Source organism: Schistocerca serialis, chromosome 3 (assembly GCF_023864345.2).
Source record: "Schistocerca serialis cubense isolate TAMUIC-IGC-003099 chromosome 3, iqSchSeri2.2, whole genome shotgun sequence".
Lineage (NCBI taxonomy): Eukaryota > Metazoa > Arthropoda > Insecta > Orthoptera > Acrididae > Schistocerca > Schistocerca serialis.
In genome coordinates this window covers 299,503,578-299,524,657 of record NC_064640.1, presented here as the reverse complement: position 1 = coordinate 299,524,657, position 21,080 = coordinate 299,503,578, and positions in this window count along the sequence as shown.

Below are 21,080 nucleotides of genomic sequence, written 5' to 3'. Positions count from 1 at the left end.
GTTTTATCTAACTTTCTTCGAAAATGCTGCTATCACAGCTCGCTTGATCCCTCTTGTAGGCTTCCTGATAAAACACTGCCAGCTTCACTCAGTTCCGCCACAAGCCGGGTGACACCACCACCAAATAGGAGACAACGGAGATATAGCAAAGTGTGTGTTTGTGTGAACTGCTACTGAAGTGCAGCTATCTACTGTTATCTCTCTAGTTGCAAATTCTGATTATTTCCATGATGTACTAATTATCTAAGTGCATCTGCAAATCATAAGTCATTGTAATATTATTAAGGAACTCTGACATAGAGGTGTAGGCTGCGCCTACTACTTTGAAAACATAACGAACAATACATGAAAAATGCACTTGTAAACTGGAATCATTTCCCAAAACACATAATGGAGATCTTAATATTTGCACTATGTCCATTGTCTCTCACGACTTACCAAGCTGCTCCAAGTGTCGTCAAGTACATTTTTCCTGCTGTGTCGCCAGGTGTTTGCAGTTTCGTTTCTGCCAAGTGTACTTGTTCTTCACCTCTTTTTCGCAACATTGTCAGTTTGATCCCATTACGATCAAAATGATTTTTTGAACAGAAAGTGTCTATTCGATAGAGCAGATTCCGAATTAGTCTAATGCCATATTCGGTTAACCGATATTTATTAATATGCACATTAAAGAAACGTATTTAGATCCACTGACACTACGAGGGAAACAATGTAGAAGATCTGCTTAATGCTCTATTGACCCACATCCTACAGACAATCCAGTGCCCATTCTGCATGACGCAAACCTGTGGTAAGTTTAAGAAAATAGGTTCATTCAAAGGTTTACAAAATTTCTATAAACAATTGTGAACGCAAAGCTGACGTCCGGTAGCCTCACAGATATGTTCAGATCGTATGAATTTCATGGTTAAGAAACAGAACATTCATTGGCTCAACTACCAAGTTTCAGTTACTTATCGGTTACCATTTAAAAATCAATATAGATTTTACATAATTTCAGTGTGATTTGATGGGAGAATAAAAAAAAAATATTATTTCGTAAACAAACCCATTACCAGTTATACACAAATCTATAATACTTACCTGTCTTTAACAACCACACCAACATGCAACTGATCAAGGATATGGTATTCTGTGCATTTTAAGATCTTAGTTTCGAGTAAGTGCAGTGTGATATACTGTACCTATCGCTGTAACGTTATTGTTCCAGTGTATGAGAAACAGCAGTTTCACGTTGATACCCTCTCTCACTGAGATGAACTCGAAAAATTTAGCACGTAGATAATTCTTAATAAAACTTCACATTTCCTTTACCAAAGTATGATATTAGAAGTGTAACACCCCCATGCCATCTGACGCTGTGTGGTGAAGGCTACATAAATTCATACCCAGTTCAACCTACGTATTATGTTTAAGTTATCGCCACTTTACTTTAGTCAGACGTTTGTGGAAGGATGTAACATCTTGCCTGGAAAGTAATATCTCCAACTTTCAACATTAAATGTCTTCCCAATGCACAACTCCTCTCTTGTAGCAATACTTTCTGTACACTTTGTTTCTTTTTACAGTCATTGCACTTTTGGCTTGCTCCAGATGGATGCTTCCAGGTATTTTTACGATTGTTGCTGTCTCCAGTGATAGTGTAATTGTTTAGTAGTCGATTTCTTCTTCTATGTATACACAGTCCACCGCCCTCAGCACCAATCATAAATACTCCGAAGTTCCCTACAGTCTTCAGGCGTAACTACTTTCGCACAGACAACTCCACCATCTGCGACTGCCCTTTGCATGTTACGGTAAGCAGTCTTCATGCATTTTGTACTCATATTTTTATTATTCACATCAGAACATCTCCATGTGGATGAAACGTAAAGATGTATGTGCTCTAAAGTGACACTTCATTTTTAGCTTTACAGCAGCCTTGCACAGTTAAGCGATACATATTGCAAAACCCCAATCTATTTCCAAAGTTTTTCATGACGGTGTTCCCATACAAGGATCATACGTTAACTGGTGAAATATCCCCGTTGCAAAATGCATGATATGTGGACATCTAGACCACAGATCCATGTTCGGACTACGTAACACATTAAAAAAAGAGGTACAGTGGAACAGCCTTTCCTTACGATATCGAAGCAAGTCACACCTAATTTATTATTGTTTTCAGAGCATTGCCACCTCCCACTGTTTTCATGCTTACAAAAACAGTTCGTGACCGACATTCAGTTCTATTTTTAGGCTACGATTTTTTTCCTGAGGCACGACCATCACGTAGGAAATTCGAAACAGTAGCGCTTCCCACAGCTCCATCTAAGTTTTCCATTCTCGACTTACTGCTTTCAAGTCATGCACCACCCTCCCATCATCCTATACCGGCAGGATTGAGCAAGCCCGAACCGTGGAGTAACTGGTTTCGACGTGCTAGCCCTCTTCACCACTCCAGGATGATAACGGCTGTCTAGAATGGTAGACAGCAACTGATGTAGTAATGGGCTACGTGTATACAAACCCATCGATTCTCCTAGTCGACGAAGTGATGTTGCTGTTTACACTTCTGTTTTATTTGACTGTTTACTGATCGAAACTCATCAAAGTTGGAACAGCACAGGACCTGAATATAGCGGCCTTAATTGAACTAGAGGGTGTACAACAACGTGGAAATATTGAGCTCAATCAGATGGAATGGAGGTGCTTATCTGAAAATCGGACAAACATCAGAAGTCAACTCACCGCAGAATACAGGCCAAACGAGGTGGACGTCAACATGTTCTCCAGCAGAGACATTAACACCGGCAGCAGCAGGCAGCAGCAGGAGCCGCAGCGGTCGTGTTACCACCTCAGTAGTAACAGTGTAGAGTGGTACGGCACTAAAACTACGAAACAGTGAGACTACACATAATCCATAATTTAAAAAAAAATGCGTATCATATAAACGATGTATACACGACGCTTTTCCAGAGAACGAACATGCCAATGAATCCTTAGTGTGAAAAAAGGGCACAAAAACTTGGTGGAATGGATAATGCGGCACAAAGTTCCTGTGGGTGTTGAGTTGGTTTACTGCATAGTCTCATGTGAACATGATCACATGAACGCAGAATTTAATGTGCACAAAAGACATTTATTTGCTAAACATTGTCACATGGGGAATGGTTCAGATGGAAGAAAAACATGAATAAACTGAAGCCGACCTTTCGTATCCTTCTGCATGTGCAAACTAATCTCAGGAAGTGCTGTAGTAAGTTTCATCCGGTGTTCACTGATAGATACACTGAATCATGAGGAACTTCTTAGTACATAACATAAGCTGAAAGGTTGTAGGATCGAATTCCGACCTTGTCACTTTTATCACTCTGGCTTTCAAACTAGCGTTTACCTTTCTTTGATGTGACGATTCGCCAGTAACTAAACGTGCCTCGGATTACAAGTAACACTTAGCTCCTCTTTCCCTGCTTGGGTAACTGATTAAGCACATGCACGACGCCTAAGTGACCTCCAACTAACTGAAAGTGCTTTAGAATAACTGCACAGCGAAAAACCATGCGAGTCGGAAACCTCTGATTTTCAACTTTTTATGCACAACTTAAACGTTTTCCGAAAATGTACTTCAGCCTGGGATGCAGCTTTGCTTCGTTTATACAAAGGAAGTTTTGCAGCAGCATAGCAGATGACTCAGCGTTCAGCTTTCTGTTTCCCTTGAGCCACGATTCTTTGCGTGTCAGGGTGAAATATATTATTATTGTTTAGACACTTTTAAATTATGTAGAAGAATGGTAAACGAATCTCCACTGGAGAAGAAGAGATTTAGGTCTTTTAAAGATCATAAAAACATAGCTCTATCTTCCTGTATGGGATCTATAAATTCCTTGCGGATGAATTCGAAATATTTCAAAATTCTTCTCTGTATGGTTGAGGGATGCATTTAGAAATTTGACTACCATTTCAGACTGCCATTTACTGCCTCCCTCCGATTGGCAATCGGAATTTTCACTCTTACATCACTGCAGATTCTTCGAACAATGGACAGTGAGATATTCAACTTTTAAATATCATAATAAATGTGACCAACAACGAAAAGATAACCACATCAAGATCAGGCAGTGATGTGAGACTTATAATTTGAAATAATCAAATTTTTTAATCCATAGTTTTCCTGCAATCGTTCGAGAACAACTGTTCAGCGAAAAAATATGCAAGTCGACAATATGTGGAGTTTCATTTTTTAAGCTACAAGTAAAGTGTTTTCTGAAAAGGTACTTCAGCAGCTCTGCTTCGTTTACATACACTACGTTCTTCCAACACCGCAGCAGACGACTCGGCTTTCAACTTTCTGCTTTCCTTGAGTAAATCTGAGATATGGACACCATTCTTGCGTCTGACATACACGCTATGTGATCAAAAGTATCCGAACATCTGGCTGAAAATGACTTACAAGTTCGTGGCGCCCTCCATCGGTAATGCTTGAATTCAATGTGGTGCTGTCCCATCCTTAGCCTTGATGACAACTTCAGTTCTCGCAGGTATACGTACAATCAGGACAATTAGGTGCTGGAAAGTTTCTTGGGGAATGGCAGCCCATTTTTACGGAGTGCTGCAGTGAGGAGAAGTACCGATGTCGGTTGGTGAGGCGAAGTAGGCGTTCCAAAACATCCCAAAGGTGTTCTATAGGATTCAGGTCAGGACTCTGTGCAGGTCAGTCCATTGCAGGGATGTTACTGTCGTGTAACCACTCCGCCACAGGCCGTGCATTATGAACAGGTGCTCGATCGTGTTGAAAGATGCAATTGCGATCCCCGAATTGCTCTTCAACTATGGGGAGCAAGAAGGTGTTTAAAACATCAACGTAGGCCTGTACTGTGATAGTGCCACGCAAATCACGAAGGGGTGCAAGCCCCCTCCATGAAAAACACGACCACACGATACACACCCTGGCAGATGACTTTCACCGGGCATTCGCCATACCCACACTGCCATCGGATCGCCACATTGTGTACCGTGATTAGTCACTCCACACAACGCTTTTCCACTGTTCAGTCATCGAATGTTTACGCTCCTTACACCAAACGAGGCGTCGTTTGACATTTACTGGCGTTATGTGTGGCTTATGAGCAGCCACTCGACCAAGGAATCCAAGTTTTCTCACCTCCCGCCTAACTGTCATAGTACTTGCAGTGGATCCTTATGCAGTTTGTAATTCCTGTGTGATGGTCTGGATAGATGTCTTGTGAACTACGTGCTTCTCATTGCCTCTTCGACTGTCAGCGGTCTCTGTCAGTCAACAGTCGAGGTCTGCCTATACGCTTTTGTATTGTGCGTGTCCCTTCACGTTTACACTTCACTATCACATCGGAAACAGTGGACCTAGGGATGTTCAGGAGTGTGGAAATCTCGCGTATATGGTGTACCTGACAGCAGGTGGCAGCACAATGCACCTAATATGAAAAACGTATTTTTTTGGGGTGTCCGGATACCTTTGATCACATAGTGTAGCGGCCACGACAAAGAAGTGAGGCAATGAGTCTCAACAAGGCGTCACAGTGCGCATAACTTTCACAAGAAGAGTGCTGTAACCCGAACTAAATATGTAGATCATGGAAATTTTTACTTCTTTTTTCTTCTTTTGCACCACCTCAGCTAACATCTGATACATACTAAATCACTTACACACATATACATCCATGCTTCCCATAGAGTATTTATGTTGGTTGTGAATGTATTACTTACAGCACGCTGTGCTCATATCATTGTCGGGAGATGCAGCTCCAAACAGCAGTTCAATATGGAACACGACGTGAACTTGTTACATCGCAATAGTTATATGAAACTAATGGCATTCATTTAATTAACACTGTTCTCTGAATTTCATTCATAACTCTAGACAGTGTCTCGTAAACAAGTTGTCTGGTCATAGATACTTAATACTACCCATCCAAAGCCCGGCCAGGTTGCTAGTATTACTAGATTTCCAACATTACTTTTATATATGAGACATATCTCCACATCACTATAGTTAGTAGCTCGGTACTCAGCGTTGTCCTGGTACATATTTATTCCAATCTTCTATTAGTCCATTTTTTCATTCCCCCACTGTCTGTCCATCTGTACCACCCCATCTCATTGTCCTTATCGCCTACTCACCACTCTCTGTCCATCTCCTCCTCCAATTTTCTCTATAAATCTGCCGCTCCCTCGTTTATCCGTCTTCTCCTTTCCCTTCCGTTCATCTCCTCTTTTCACCTTTAATTCTATCTCATTATCCCCTTCTCATAGGCAATCTCCTCCTCCCCTCTCTCTGTCCATCTCCTCCTCCCCTCTCCGTCCATCTCCTCCCCCCCTCTCTCTGTCCATCTCCTCCTCTCCCTGTTCATCTCCTACCCTTTCCTTCCTATGTCCATTACCTCCTCTGTCCACCTGCTCCTCTTCCCTTTCTCTGTCCGTTTGCTCCTCCCCCTCTGTCTTTTCATCTCTTCCACCCTCAGCTCTCTGGCTATCTTCTCCTTCTCCTGTCTCTGTCCATGTCGTCCTCTTTCGTTTCTCTGTCTTCTCGTTTCTTTCTCTGTATAGCTCCTCCTCTCCCCTCTCTCTGTCCATTTCCCCCTCCCCTATCTCTGTCCATCTCCTCTTCCTCCTGTCTGTGCTTATCTCCTCCGCCCCTCTCGCTATATGTCTGTCTCCTTGTCCTCACTTCTTGCTCCACGTTGTTACACTCATCCCAATAGGAGTCTGGTGGTTTTTAACCCCATAGTATTTCTTTCCAGTTTATGAATAATATGTGTAACAAATTTGACCGAAATCGTTCCATGGGTTTAGAATTAGCTTTTCATCAATGACGTTGCCCATATGCGCACATGTCAGATATACTTTACATACGCTTAACGTATCTCAATCGTATTTACACATGTATTTCATCCATATGCGTAGCGAATTTCTCCCTGCAGTTTCATTTTGACGCAGCTCAATGTTTGACATTGCATCTCCTGAACTATGTGCTGTACAGTGGTCTGACTGGCAGGTACATCGATTGGTATACTCTGATGTGACAAACGTCATGGGATACCTCCTAGCTTCGTGTTGAACCACTTTTGTCTGGCGTAGTGCAGCAACGTGATGTGGCATGGACCCAACAAGTTGTTGGAAGTCCCCTGCAGAAATATTGAACCATGCTGCCTCTCTTGCCATCCATAATTGTGAAAGTGTTGCCGGTGCACGATTTTATGCACTAACTGACCTCTCGATTATGTCCCATAAATGGGATTTGTGTGGGCAGTCTCTGAAATCCCCCAGAATGTTCTTCAAACCAATCGCGAACAATTGTCATCCATAAAAATATACCATCGTTGTTCGAGAACATGAAACCCATATATGGATGCATACGGTCTCCAAGTAGCCGAACATAACCGTTTCCACTCAGTGACCTGTTCGGTGGTCTAGAGGACCCAGTCGTCTAGCGTCCAACCGATATGATCATGAGACCAGATGAGGCGCTGCAGGCGATGTTGTGCTGACAGCAAAGGCCTTCGAGTCGGTCCTCTGCTGCCATGGCCCGTAAACGCCAAATTTCGCCGCACTATCCCAACAGATACTTTCGGGGTACATCCCGCAACGGTAGCTGCTGTTGCTTGTCTGTTAACACTGGCAACTCTAAGCGAACGCCGCTGCTCTTGGTTGTTAACTGATGGCCGTCGGCTACTACGTTGTCCTTGGTGAGAGGTAATGCTTGAAATCTGGTATTCCCAGCAGACTCTTGACATTGCGGGTCTCTAAATATTAAATTCCCTAACGACTTCTGAACTGGATTATTCCATGCGTCTAGATCCAACCATCATTCCGCGTTCAGAGTCTGTTAATCCCCGTCGTGGGGCCATAATCACGTCGGAAACCTTTTCACGTGAATCACCTGAGCACAAATGACAGCTCCGCCAATTCATGGCCTTTTAAACCTTGTATACCCGATTCTACCGCCATCTGTGCCTGTGCATATCACTATCCAATGACTTTTGTCACCTCAGTGTATGTGCCTACCGACTGCGAAATCTATTGTGAACAGAGTTAGTAGTAAAGAAGTAAGAAATTAAAACGTCATGCACGATGCGGTAGTTTTTCAACGCACCTCGGTATTTGACGTCATATATCCTGAGCTATGTCACACACAATGACACATTTTTGTAGGTACATTCTGGACGTATGTGGACACTGTCTGCGAAATGTGTAGCGTATAGAGTTGGTGGCAAAGAAGTGATAAATTAACACGTCATGCTTCACGTGGCAGTTTTACTGTATGAACAGCAAAAATTTAGTAAGCGATAAACTTATTTCCTTCCATCACTTTGTGGGGATTATCAGTGAGAAAATGTTTGGGGTAAAGGTTTAATATTATGTGTAAAGCTTGTTGCAAGTCTCAAAGTGCACTCATCCTCAAATACTAGGTTACTGAAGTATGCGTATTTTTATGTCATAGGCTACATTGCTTTACCACCCCCCCCCCACCCCCCACCCCCCACTCACCTTTGATAGGTGGCCGGTTCTTATTCCCACAGTGACTCTTTCCAGGCAATAAATGAAGTGTGAACCAAATATGGTTCATATCGGTCCTGTGGTTTAGGAGATGCAGGAATACATTTATCCACACACATGCATCCATTTTTATAATTTGTGTGCATTATTGTTACTATTACAGCATGAAACATGCATAAAAGTATTCTGACCTCAAACTTATAAATGACTGTATTGATTATTAAGGGCAATGCATGGTACAAAGATCAAACTAATCTTTTTGACAAGAGATGGTTAATCTGCAAGTTACACCAGTAGTGTTACCATGTGAGCCATGTGTATTATTTTAATTCTATAGAAAAATTAAGTAACAACAGTGGGGCTGCATGTGTCTTATATACCAGAAACTTTACTTATTGTCGATAAATAATACAGAAAATTTTTATCTTTGAGCGCAATATTGAACTTTACAGATTCTTTCAGAGATCTTTGTCCATACTTATCAGTTATGACAAAAACTTGAATGTGTTTTTGAAACCCATAGTACTAATCTACACATCAAAACATCGGCATAAGGGGGAAACTCCACTATGACCACAAACCATTGCTAGCTACAGTATATAATAATGTTTTGACTATTCCTGCTGAAAGGAAATTTCTCCATGCACAGTGTGTAAAGTAATTCGTAATTCTCTTTGAACATCTGAAATGTCTTGCTCTTCTTCCAGTAGCAGTTTATATTATTCCATCATGGCAATTGTTTTCACCATACACTCGAGTTTCCGTTTTTTATACTGCGCTCTATTCCACTGCCAGTGTTCTTTCGCATACCCATAACACAATGCTCTAATTTTTTCTTCTAATGTGACATAAAAGTTTATAAAGATGTGCAGTCAGTCAGTGAGTAAGATAATTACAGAAGGTTAAACAAAATAGAGTAGTCCCGTCAGACCACACACTCGACTGCCCAAGCTACACTACAGGATCAAAAGTATCCGGACACCTGGCTGAAAATGACTTGCAAGTTCGTGGCGCCCTCCATCGCTAATGCTGGAATTCAAAATGGTGTTGGCACACCCTTAGCCTTCATGACAGCTGTTACTCTCGCAGCTCGCAAGCATACGTTGTCAGGTGCTGGAAGGTTTCTTGGGGAATGGCAGCCCATTCTTCACGGAGTGCTGCACTGATCGATGTCGGTCGATGAAACCTGGCTCGATGTTGGCGTTCCAAAACATCCCAAAGGTGTTCTACAGGATTCAGCTCAGGGCTTTGTGCAGGTCTGTCCATTACAGGGATATTACTGTCGTGTAACCACTCCGCCACAGGCCGTGCATAATGAACAGGTGCTCGATCGTTTTGAAAGATGCAGTCGCATTTGGCGAATTACTATTCACCAGTAGGAAGCAAGAAGGTGCTTATAACATCAATTTCGGACTGTGCTGTGATAGTGTCACGTAAAACAACAAGGGGTGCAAGCCACATCCATGAAAAACACCACTACACCGTAACAGCACCGCCTCCGTATTTTACTGTTTTCAATACACACGCTGGCAGATGACTTTCTGCGGGCATTCGTCATACCCACACCCTGACATCGGATCGCCACATTGTGTACCGTGATTCGTCACTCCACACAACTTTTTTCCACTGTTCAATCGTCCAATGTTTATGCTCCTTATACCAAGCGAGGCGTTGTTTGGCATTTATTGGCGTGATGTGTGGTTTATGAGCAGCCGCTCGACCATGAAATCCAAGTTTTCTCACCTCTAGCCTCACTGTCATGGTACCTGCAGTGGATCCTTAGGCAGTTTGGAGTTCCTGTGTGATGGTCTGGATAGATGTCTGCCTATTGCACATTACGACCCTGTTCAACTGTCGGCGGTCTCTGTCAGTCAACAGACGAAGTCTGCCTGTACGCTTTTGTGCTGTGCGTGTAGCTTCACGTTTCCACTTCACTATTACATCGGAAACAGTGGACCTAGGGATGTTTAGGAGTGCAGAAATCTCCCGTACGGACGTATGACATGTGACACCCAATCACCTGACGACGTTCGAAGTCCGTGAGTTCTGCGGAGCGCCCCATTCTGCTGTCTTACGATTTATAATGACTACTGAGGTCGCTGATATGGAGTACCTACCAGTAGGTGCCAGCACAATGCAAATTTGTACTTTGTACGTCAATTTGGTTATCCTGCCTCTTGAGCGGCCTTTCATAAACAGCATTCAGAGAGAAGTTTTCCAACACGATAGCTTTCACCCAAATACCACTGTCGTGATCCAAAATGCTCTAAGAGTGTCGACATGTTACATTGGCCTCCTCGATCACGAGATCTGTATTCGATCGAGCACATGTGGGACATCATCAGAAAACAACTCCAGCCTCATCCACAAACAGCATTAAGCATCTGTGTATTGACCGACCAAGTGCAACAGGCATGGAACTCCATTCCACAAACTGACATCCGTCACCCATACGACACAACGCATTCTTGCGTCCAACATTGTGGGGTTCCACAAGTTATTTTTGTACCAGCATTTCCTGTTTGAAATGGGTTAACTTGTGCTTCGATGAATATGTAATCTTGCTACGTTAATCAGTTAACGTGTCACCATGAGAAAAGGAATCCCGAAAATCGTTATCCTACATTAATTATTTTATGGCATTGCGATTTTTTCCGTCAGTGTATATGAAACTGAAAGCAGAGACTCCAATATCGGATGTGGGGTATATCACAACTGGATGTTAAGGAAACCAATCAGGTGGATGTACAGGCCGTCACCAGAAGTGACGTCATTTTGGATCTTTTGAGTATGTAAGAGCTCTGTAAGCAGGTCTTTCTAACATAGTGGGTGTCTGTGGTGTGGGGAGGCAAACCTGTGAAGTTAGATCTGCGATAAGTCAAATGTTAAACTTCAAACTGCCTTTTGTACAATACTTGCAGGCTGTACAGAATGGAAATACATCTGGATTTATCTCCTGAATCAAAGCCATTGTGAACTTAACTGCATGATGTGCAAGACACTGGGTTAGCTCACCCTGAATATTGAACATACAAGCGAGGGTAACATTCATGGATTACTGGCCATTAGCCAGTAAACAATGTCCAGATAAACGAAGAGAAGCTGGATTCTTTTATACCGGTAATGGAGATCAAGTTGTTGTCTTTCCACTATGGTGCAGGGTTGGAAAGTTGCAGAGAAACGTACAATGCATGGTTTGCATTGCCTGTCTTATTTTCCAAGTGTTTGTTTGTGAGTTTTGTTAAGGGTAAATATTTCGTAGATAATATCTGCTTGAGCGAAGATGCAATAATTACTGTAAAGGATGCAACTAATATTAAACTTCCATCAAATCTTTGAAAAGCCTAAAATGCTGTTATCCCAAAAACAGTATCTGAATGGAATGTAACTGTGAGAGCTTTCGACAGTGCTTGTCTGTGTAAAATTGACATGTGAATACTATTCCTTCACAGCAGATATACTGAAAGGTGCACCTTCCCTTTCTTCTTGGGCTGCGTGTTAGAAACCTGTTTCAGCTACAGTAAGAGCATTTTCGACACAATAAATTCAGTATCAACAAATACACCGACGGAAAAATCTCTCAGCACCAAAAAATAATTAATGTAGAACAATGAAATTTCGGGATTACATTTGTCTAGGTAACATATGTAACTGATTAACATTGCAAGATTATATGCTAATCGAAGCGCCAGATAATCCATTGCAAATGGGAAATGTTGGTACATAAATAACTGGTGTAACAGCCAGACTGTTGAATGTGAGCATTCAAACGTACATGCACCATGTCGTATAGGTGCCGGACGTCAGTTTGTGGGATGGTGTTCCATGCCTGTTGCGTTTGGTCAGTATGTGGACGGTTAGTGTTGGTTGTGCATGTCACTGGAGTTGTCTTCCGATGACGTCCTGTATGTGATCTACTAAAGACAGATCTGGTGATCGAGGAGGCCAATGCAACATGTCGACACTATGTAGAGCTTTTTGGTTTAAAACAGCGGTATTTGGGTGAGCGTTTTCCTGTTAGAAAACATCGCTCGGAATGCTGTTCATGAACGGCAGTACAACATGTCGAATCACCAGATTGACATAAAATATTTGCAGTCAAGGTGCGTGGGATAAATACGAGAGTGCCCCTGCTGTCATATGAAATCACACCCCAGACCATATCTCCATGTGTGAGCCCAGTGTGTCTAGCAGGCAGACAGGTTCGTTGCAGGCCCTCACCTAGCTTCCTTCTAACCAATAGACGCCCATCACTGGCACCGCGGCAGTATCAGCTTTATAACTGGAAAGTGTATTTAGGGTGAGCTAACCCAATGTCTGTCACGCCATGGATTTAACACTACAACTGCATTGGTTCAGGAGGTAAGTGCAGACGTGTTTCCATTCTGTTCAAGCTACAAGTATCGTACAAAAAACAGTTCGAGTCGTAACATTTGACTCATAATAGACATAACTTCACAAGTTTACCTCATCAAACCTCAGAAACCCACTATGTTTGACAGACCTGATTTCAAAGCTTCTTATAAACTCAAAGTTCCAAGATGGCGTCACTCCTGGTCACTACTCCTACATCTGCTTTATTACTTTCTTTGATATCCAAATGCGATGAAGCTCCTTACACAATATTAGAGTCTGTGATATCAATTTCTATATGGTTCAAAGGTAGATTTGATTGTAACTCTTCCGTGTAATACCGGGTGATCAAAAAGCCAGTATAAATTTGAAAACTGAATAAATCACGGAATAATGTAGATAGAGAAGTACAAATTGACACACCTGTTTGGAATGAAATGGGATTTTATTAGAACCAAAAAAATACAAAAGTTAAAAAAATGTCCGACAGATGGCGCTTCATCTGATCATAATAGCAATAATTAGCATAACAAAGTAAGACAAAGCAAAGATGATGTTCTTTGCAGGAAATGCTCAATATGTCCACCATCATTCTTCAACAATAGCTGTAGTCGAGGAATAATATTTCGAACAGCACTGTAAAGCATGTCCGGAGTTATGGTGAGGTATTGGCGTCGGATGTTGTCTTTCAGCATCCCTAGAGATGTCGGTCGATCACGATACACGTGCGACTTCAGGTAACCCCAAAGCCAATAATCGCACGGACTGAGATCGGGGACCTGGGAGGCCAAGCATGACGAAAGTAGCGGCTGAGCACACGATCATCACCAAACGACGCTCATCCGCCGGACATTTTGTGAACTTTTTTTTTTGGTTCTAAGAAAACCCCATGTAATTCCAAGCATGTGTGTCAATTTTTACCTCTCTATCTACATTATTCCGTGGTTTATTAAGTTTTCAAATTTATACTGACTTTTTGATCACCCGGTACTTATGCTGGAGCCTGTTTTATCGATTTCTATATAATTTACAGGTAAGTTTGACACTTTGTAAGCGAACGATAGTTACGTCACAGATTTTTGTGTCGAATTCAGCGAGTTTGAATCGAAATTGGTAAATTTTACGTCAGAATCACAGAATTTTCGGTTGAAATCAGCGAATTTTACATCAAAATCATTGTCGTTTTTAGACATTGAACAGAACCATTCACTGAGTCTAACAGACTACGGTGTATACTCACTTCCTCGATAGTTACCGTGCTCATTGAAGTTGTGGTTTGGCGTTAGGTATCCACACGTCCCCATTTTTCTTTTTGATGGAATTGAAAGAGATTGTTAGGAAGTAAAATGAGTATCACCTTCGTTGGGTGGACATGCAGCAAAATTTTTTGAATGAATCGGTAAGAATAGAGCATCTTACGTACTTTAAATATACAAGATGAATATAACAAACGGAAATAATGTTGGAGAACCATACAAGTACATATGTACAGTATAGTATGGCACTCTATCTGAATGTGATACACGGGAGGTATAGTACAGCGCATTAGCCGGGCGGAGTAGTACAACACATTAGGTGGGTGTCTAGTGTAGTACTTTACCTGAATGCTATAGTAGGTTTATGCGGCACGGAATAGGGTGGTACTCGTTCCCTCCCTCATCTAGACATTTTGTATGGTTCCTGGAACATTATTTCTATCTACTAAATACATCTTTCATCTTTATAGTGCATAATAAGCTTTATGCTCACTGATTATTACAAAAAACTTACTCCATAACCACTTAGTAAAGGTGATGTCCAGCTCATTTCTATTTGCGATCTCTTCCAATTCTGTGAAGAAGAGAAATCGGAATGTATAGGTATCTAACATTTAACCACACTGTGGTTATAAACCTCATTCTGTTAGACACTGTAGAAAACTGTTTTAAACGTACACACACATGAATGATTTGGACGTAAAATTCGCTCATTTTGAAGTAAAATTGAATGACTCTGACACAAATATGCTGGTTTCTGTACAAAATTTACTGATTTCGACGCACAATTCGCTTATCTTCCACGAAATTCACTGGTTTCAACCCACAGTTCGTGTGGTTTTAAACCTATGGAATAACTGCATTTAATGAACGTTCGTTTGCTTAAGTATCATACTTAAGAATATAGTATGTGGAACTCAATAACACAGGCTCCAACATTAGTTTCATACAGAAATGTTACATTGTACTTCTGTCTGACTTTCTCTAAGCTCCAATAGACGTATAATATAGAAGTGTTACAACGTACCTGTAAAGTGTACGAAAGTCGATAGCACAGACTCCAATATAGGGTGGGGAACCGTATCATGGTTCAGTGCTAATGTAAACAACCAAGCAGTTGTAGAAATTGTGACGAGAAGTGATTTCATTTTGAATCTTTAGAGCATGTTGCTTTGAAAGGAGATCTCTCTCACATAGGCCTTGTAGATGTCTGACATGTGTGGACTGAGCCCGTGAAATTAGATCTGCAATGAGTCAAAGGTTATACCTATAACTGTTTTTTTCTAAGACACTGGCAACCTGTACAAAATGGAAATACGTCTGCATTTCTCTGCTGATCGAACGTCGATGTGAAGTTCAACGTATGGTGCGCCAGACTCTGGGTTAGCTCATCCTCAATATAGAACACATGAAACGAGGGTAACAGCCTTTGATGGTTGGTCATTAGGTAGTACACAGTGTCCGGATACACTAAGTGAAGCTGGATTCTTTTATACCTAATACGAAGATCGAACTGTTGTGTTTCCATTGTTATGCAGGGTTGAAAGACTGGGTAGAAGCGTATAAGTCATAGGCTCATATGCTGTTTGATTTTACAGCTGTTTGTTTGTGATTCTTGTGAAGGGTAACAATTTCTTAGAGAATATTTATCCGTACAAAGACGTAATAATTACTGCAAAGGATGCAACTAATATTAAACTTTCAGCAAATCTTCTAAATGCTAACAACATTATTACCCCGAAAGTACCATCATGTGACTGTGAAAGCTTTTAATAATGCTTGCCGTGAAAAATTTGCTTCCATGAAAACGTGGTCGTACAGTTCCTTCCATGCAGATGTATTGATACTTGCGTTAAATGTGCACATCCCCTACCCTCATGTGCTGCATGTTGGAAACCTGTTTCAGCTGTAGTAAGAGCATTTTTGACGCAATAAATTCAGTATCAGCAAACAGTTCAGATATATAAAATTTTTTAAAAGAATTATTATTTTCATTTAGAGCAAGTAATATTAGTGAGAATGAATACAGCGTGAACTCTACAGTTTAAAATAACAATTTGCTTTATTACTTACACTGATTGTGTGATGTAGGGTATCATATATGTTTGCATACAATTTTTATAGTATGTGTCAGTAGAAATTCTGACTTTGTTAATTATGAAAAATAAATCACTAGTGTCAAATAACAATGTAATTCTCTTTTTCTACATCAGTACCTATCATCATATTGCAGTTTTTTTTCAAATAACTGTTTTAAAAATGTTGTGAAGGCTGTATAAGGGAAACAACTAATACGACCTTTTCTCGATGTATTAAATGTATTTTTTCTTTATTAAAATTCATACAAAATATGCGTAGTCATAATAGTTTAGCCATATGAGTCTGCGATAGTAATGGGACTATTCTATTTTGTATGAGACTCCGCCGCTACCTTACTGACTGAGCTACAATGACTCTTCAACTTGATAAACATTTAAATCACGTTAGAAGTACTAAACTAGGAATGGAACAGAACAAAATCAAACACACGAAAATTGGAACATATGCTGAAAACAATTTTACTTCAATGGACCTATGTAAACTGCTGCTGAAAGTAGAGCAAGCCACTGCAGATGTTCGAGCAAACCTTACATTTACTTTACACACAGTGTAAAGTACATGTTTAGATGTGCAGAGTGGCACCATGTATTAAAATATCAATAAACAAAAACACATACATTTTGGTGGTCACAATAGGTAGGTGTGAATAAATATCCCTGATCACAAACGAAAACTTTCAATCCTGTGTCCAAAAATAAAAATTTTCTGCATTATTTATCAAAATTACTGATCTATTCGGGTATAATATATACATGTAACACTACAGCTGTAACAGAATTGTTCTGTAGTATTAAAAGATTACACATGGCTCACATGCTGCCGCTACAGGTATAACTTGCAGGCATTACTTTCCAAAAACTTACTTTGATATCTGTAAAATGCATTGCTATTAACACTGAATACAGCCATTTTCACAACCATTTTTGCATCTATCACGATTTAATAATAATAATAATCATGATAATGACAACAGTAGTAGTAGTAGTAGTAACAGTAATATGGAACTCTGCCATAGCCGGTCCCAAGCCCCGTTGAGAAAGGAGGCAGCGGAGGAGTAACACCTCTTTAAAATTCCTTGGTACAGTGGAAGTAGCGGAAGAGGAAACCCTGCTTTTAGGGATAATATAAAATCTAGAAATAAAAATAAAAATTCTCTGTTCTCGTATCGAGTGACGTTTCATCAACGTCTGGTCCCGCGTCAGCGCATCTGAAATAGCTCTCTCTGACGTAGAATCTCAGATTTAAATGTGAACTGGCGCATAGCAATATCCCAACAACAACATCAAACGGGATACCCTTGATGAAAATTTCTCCAATTTGAAATACCCCATTAGATAAACTCAAACGGAAATTCTCCACCGACGAAACTGGTGCAATAGCTTCACTAAATCCTAGGGATCAAGTGAAGGAGTCACAATATTCGGGAAGTCCTACACGTAAATTAACAAAAAAGAAATACTTCTTTGGCACACTAAACATAAATTCACTTTCGAAGACAGGTAAATTAAAAGAACTAATTTAAGTATTACACGACTAGTAATACAACTCTTGGCTCTCCAAGAATCTAGATACACTAATAAGGACATTATAGAATCAGATGAATATGGGATTTTCACATCTAGGAAGAGAGCCAATTGTAAACAGGACATAAGTAAATTCGATCATAGACTCTCATTATCCAAGGGAAAGGCTCTCAGTTATTACTCTGCGATCTGCAAATAAGTCTTACACCTTAACAAACCATGGTTTTCCAATAAATGAGGACACTAAAAGGAATCCAGGGAAAGTTGAAAGCCTCTGGTATTCAGTGGAACATGAACTATTAAAGGTTCCATTGAACAATGTTAAAAAATTTTTAAGGTACTTCAATTTGCTGACTGGAAGAAACAGAAAGTGCAGGAAAACTGTTGGAGTGTATCGAGCACGAAAAATAACAAGTACAACCAGGGAAAAATTTTTAGGAATATACAGAGGCTTCAACGTCAAATCAATGTCCACCAATTTTAAGAAACTGTCGATGAAACAGAAGACTTGGAAATTATCTAACACAAACCTAGGAGAATTTCAGGTCTACGATGTAGCAATATCTTTTAACAGTTACAAGTATTCATGGACATAAAAGTCAGAAAGGGAGCAAATGTAAAAACAGACCACTATGTAAAAATAATAAAAATTAAATTTATTCCACAGACAAGGATCCTAAAATAAGGGCATAGGATTCATAAAATGTGTTTTGACACTCTGAAAACCAAGAGACAAGAATTTCAGGAACGGCTAAATACAGACAAGGAGATTAAAACAAAATTAGTCATAATAGTCCTTGGAATGGAACCACTAAAAGATACAAAACGTACACATGGTGGAAATTTGAAAAAGCACTACTGCCTAGAAAACAGGTATAGCACAAATGATATTCCACAGAAAGAAGTGAAGACTTTATCGATTTTAAGCAACAAAGGTGTCGAACATCAAAAACGGTAAGGGCAGTCAAAAATGGTTCAAATGGTTCTGATCACTATGGGACTTAACTTCTGAGGTCATCAGTACCCTAGAACTTAGAACTACTTAAACCTAACTAACCTAAGGACATCACACACATCCATGCCCCAGGCAGGATTCGAACCTGCGACCGTAGCGGTCGCGTGGTTCCAGACTGTAGCGCCTAGAACCGCTCGTCCACGCCGGCCGGCTAAGGGCAGTCGAAAGGAAGTATGACAAGAAGCAGCTATCACTAACGAAGAAGACTTCCGAAAGGAGAAATCAGGAACTTGTATAAAAATTTTAAGCAAAGCCTCCAAACCTACAAGCAAACTCACTTGTGCTTCAAAAATGAAGTTGTAAAATTAGCCCTAAACAACCAAAATAGCTGTGAATATTAGCAAGCTATTACAATAAGTTGTTACTTGAGAGGAGCCATGAGCAAAATATCTAAATCAGAATCTGAGATACACTTACGCAAACTCAGAACCTCCAGCATGCTTGATATCGAAATGTCATTAAAAAATCTGAAGAACGATAAGGCCCCCACGGAAGATTCAATAACTGCTGAAATGTAAAACATTGCAGGTGCTGGAATACTTGGAAAGCTACATGAAGTCTTCGCAAAATCCTGGGAAACAGAAGCTGTAGTAGAAGATTGGAAATCAGCATAAACACGCCCAATCCACAAAATAGAATATAAAGTTGAACCCAACAGTTATATAGGAATGTCCCTCCTTCCAGTGACTTTCAATTTTCTTTCAAAGCATTACAAAACAGGCTGGAAAGCCAACTGGATCAGTGATTAGGAGAGTAGCAAGGGGATTTAGGAAAGGACGATCCCGTGTGGAACAACTTTTAAATCTGAAATTATTAATCACGTATAGAAGAATGGCAGACAAAAGCATTTATATTACATTTACAGACTTCAAAAAAGCATATGATCCTATTAACAGGGAAACAGTATTAACCACATTAAAAAGTTTGGAGCTAACAACGAAACAGGGGCAATCGTAAAGGACACACTAATAAATACAAACTTCTGGATCAAAAGTGATGTAACAAGAGGAGAAGGATTGTCCCCACTGTTTCTCAGTTGTGTACTAGACTAGGTAATCAGAGAATGAAGGAAAAGAACAAAAGAAGAACGATTTAAAAAATAATGTTTTGGAGAATGTGGGACAATCTGAGAAGCGATTGTCTGGCTTTTGCAGATGATCTTACCATCTATCATGAATCTATAGTAGACGAATCTATAGAAGATGCAACAATGTAGATAAATGTTCTACAAGAGACAGCTTGAAAAATAAGCCTAAGTATATCTTTTTTTCTTTTTTAAAAAAAGAGAGAGAGACAGAGAATATTACAAACGCGAAGCAGTACATGGAAACTGGTAGTGGAAGAATAAAAAAGGCTACAAAATATAAATATTTGGGTGAAATAATACAACTAAATGATATGGATAATGAAACTAATTTAGCCGGAGCAAGGAAAAGGGAAGGGGATTTAAAATTTTTTTTATTTCCATAATTCCAAAACATCGGCGCTAACATTCGACCAGTATGACTTTACACTTCAGAATGCCTTCCTTTGTAGACAGCCAACAATTAGGCGAAATAGAAAAGAAGGAAAGTAATCAGGAAAGTATTGGGACCAAAACACGACAATGTGAAAGTGAAATTAAGAAGTAATGAGGAAGTTTATGAAGGAATACAATGAATATTAGACAAAATGAGAAAGATAATGTTTGTATTCTAAGGCAACCTAAAAGGGCTAGATGAAAAAAAAATTAAAAAAAGGATTCTTAAGTTTTCCAACAAAAACCCAGACACATCAATGACGAGGGCCAAAGATGCTGAAACAGACCCGAGGGCCATGAAAATAGGGGAGAAATAAATATTCAGAGCAAAAGTAAACAGTTTCAAGGGTTTCCTGGAGAAAACAAAGAAAAAGACAGGTGCAATATAGGTATACGAAAGAAGAGAAAAACATAGGAAAAATATGAAAACCTACTGGAATGATAAAAAAGGAAAAAAAGAAAGAAGGGACAAGTTATTTAATGGGATTCTCAGTAGGCCAAACCAATTAAAAGTATAATTATGTAGAGTTATATCCCTTTAAAACAATAATCCAAGGAAATGTACAGGAGGTGGACAAAAATATGGAAACACCAAAAACACATTACCATGCATAATAGGATATGGGAACCTCGCTGACTTACAAAAAAGCTTCCAGTCATCTCGTAATGCCTATATTTAAGTTCTGTATGGATCCTCGAGGCAACTTCCTACCACTCTTCGTGCAAATTAGTGGCAAGTGCACGTAACGATAATATCGAAATCTGGTGGATGTGATGGCCACGGGAGGTACGAGACTTCA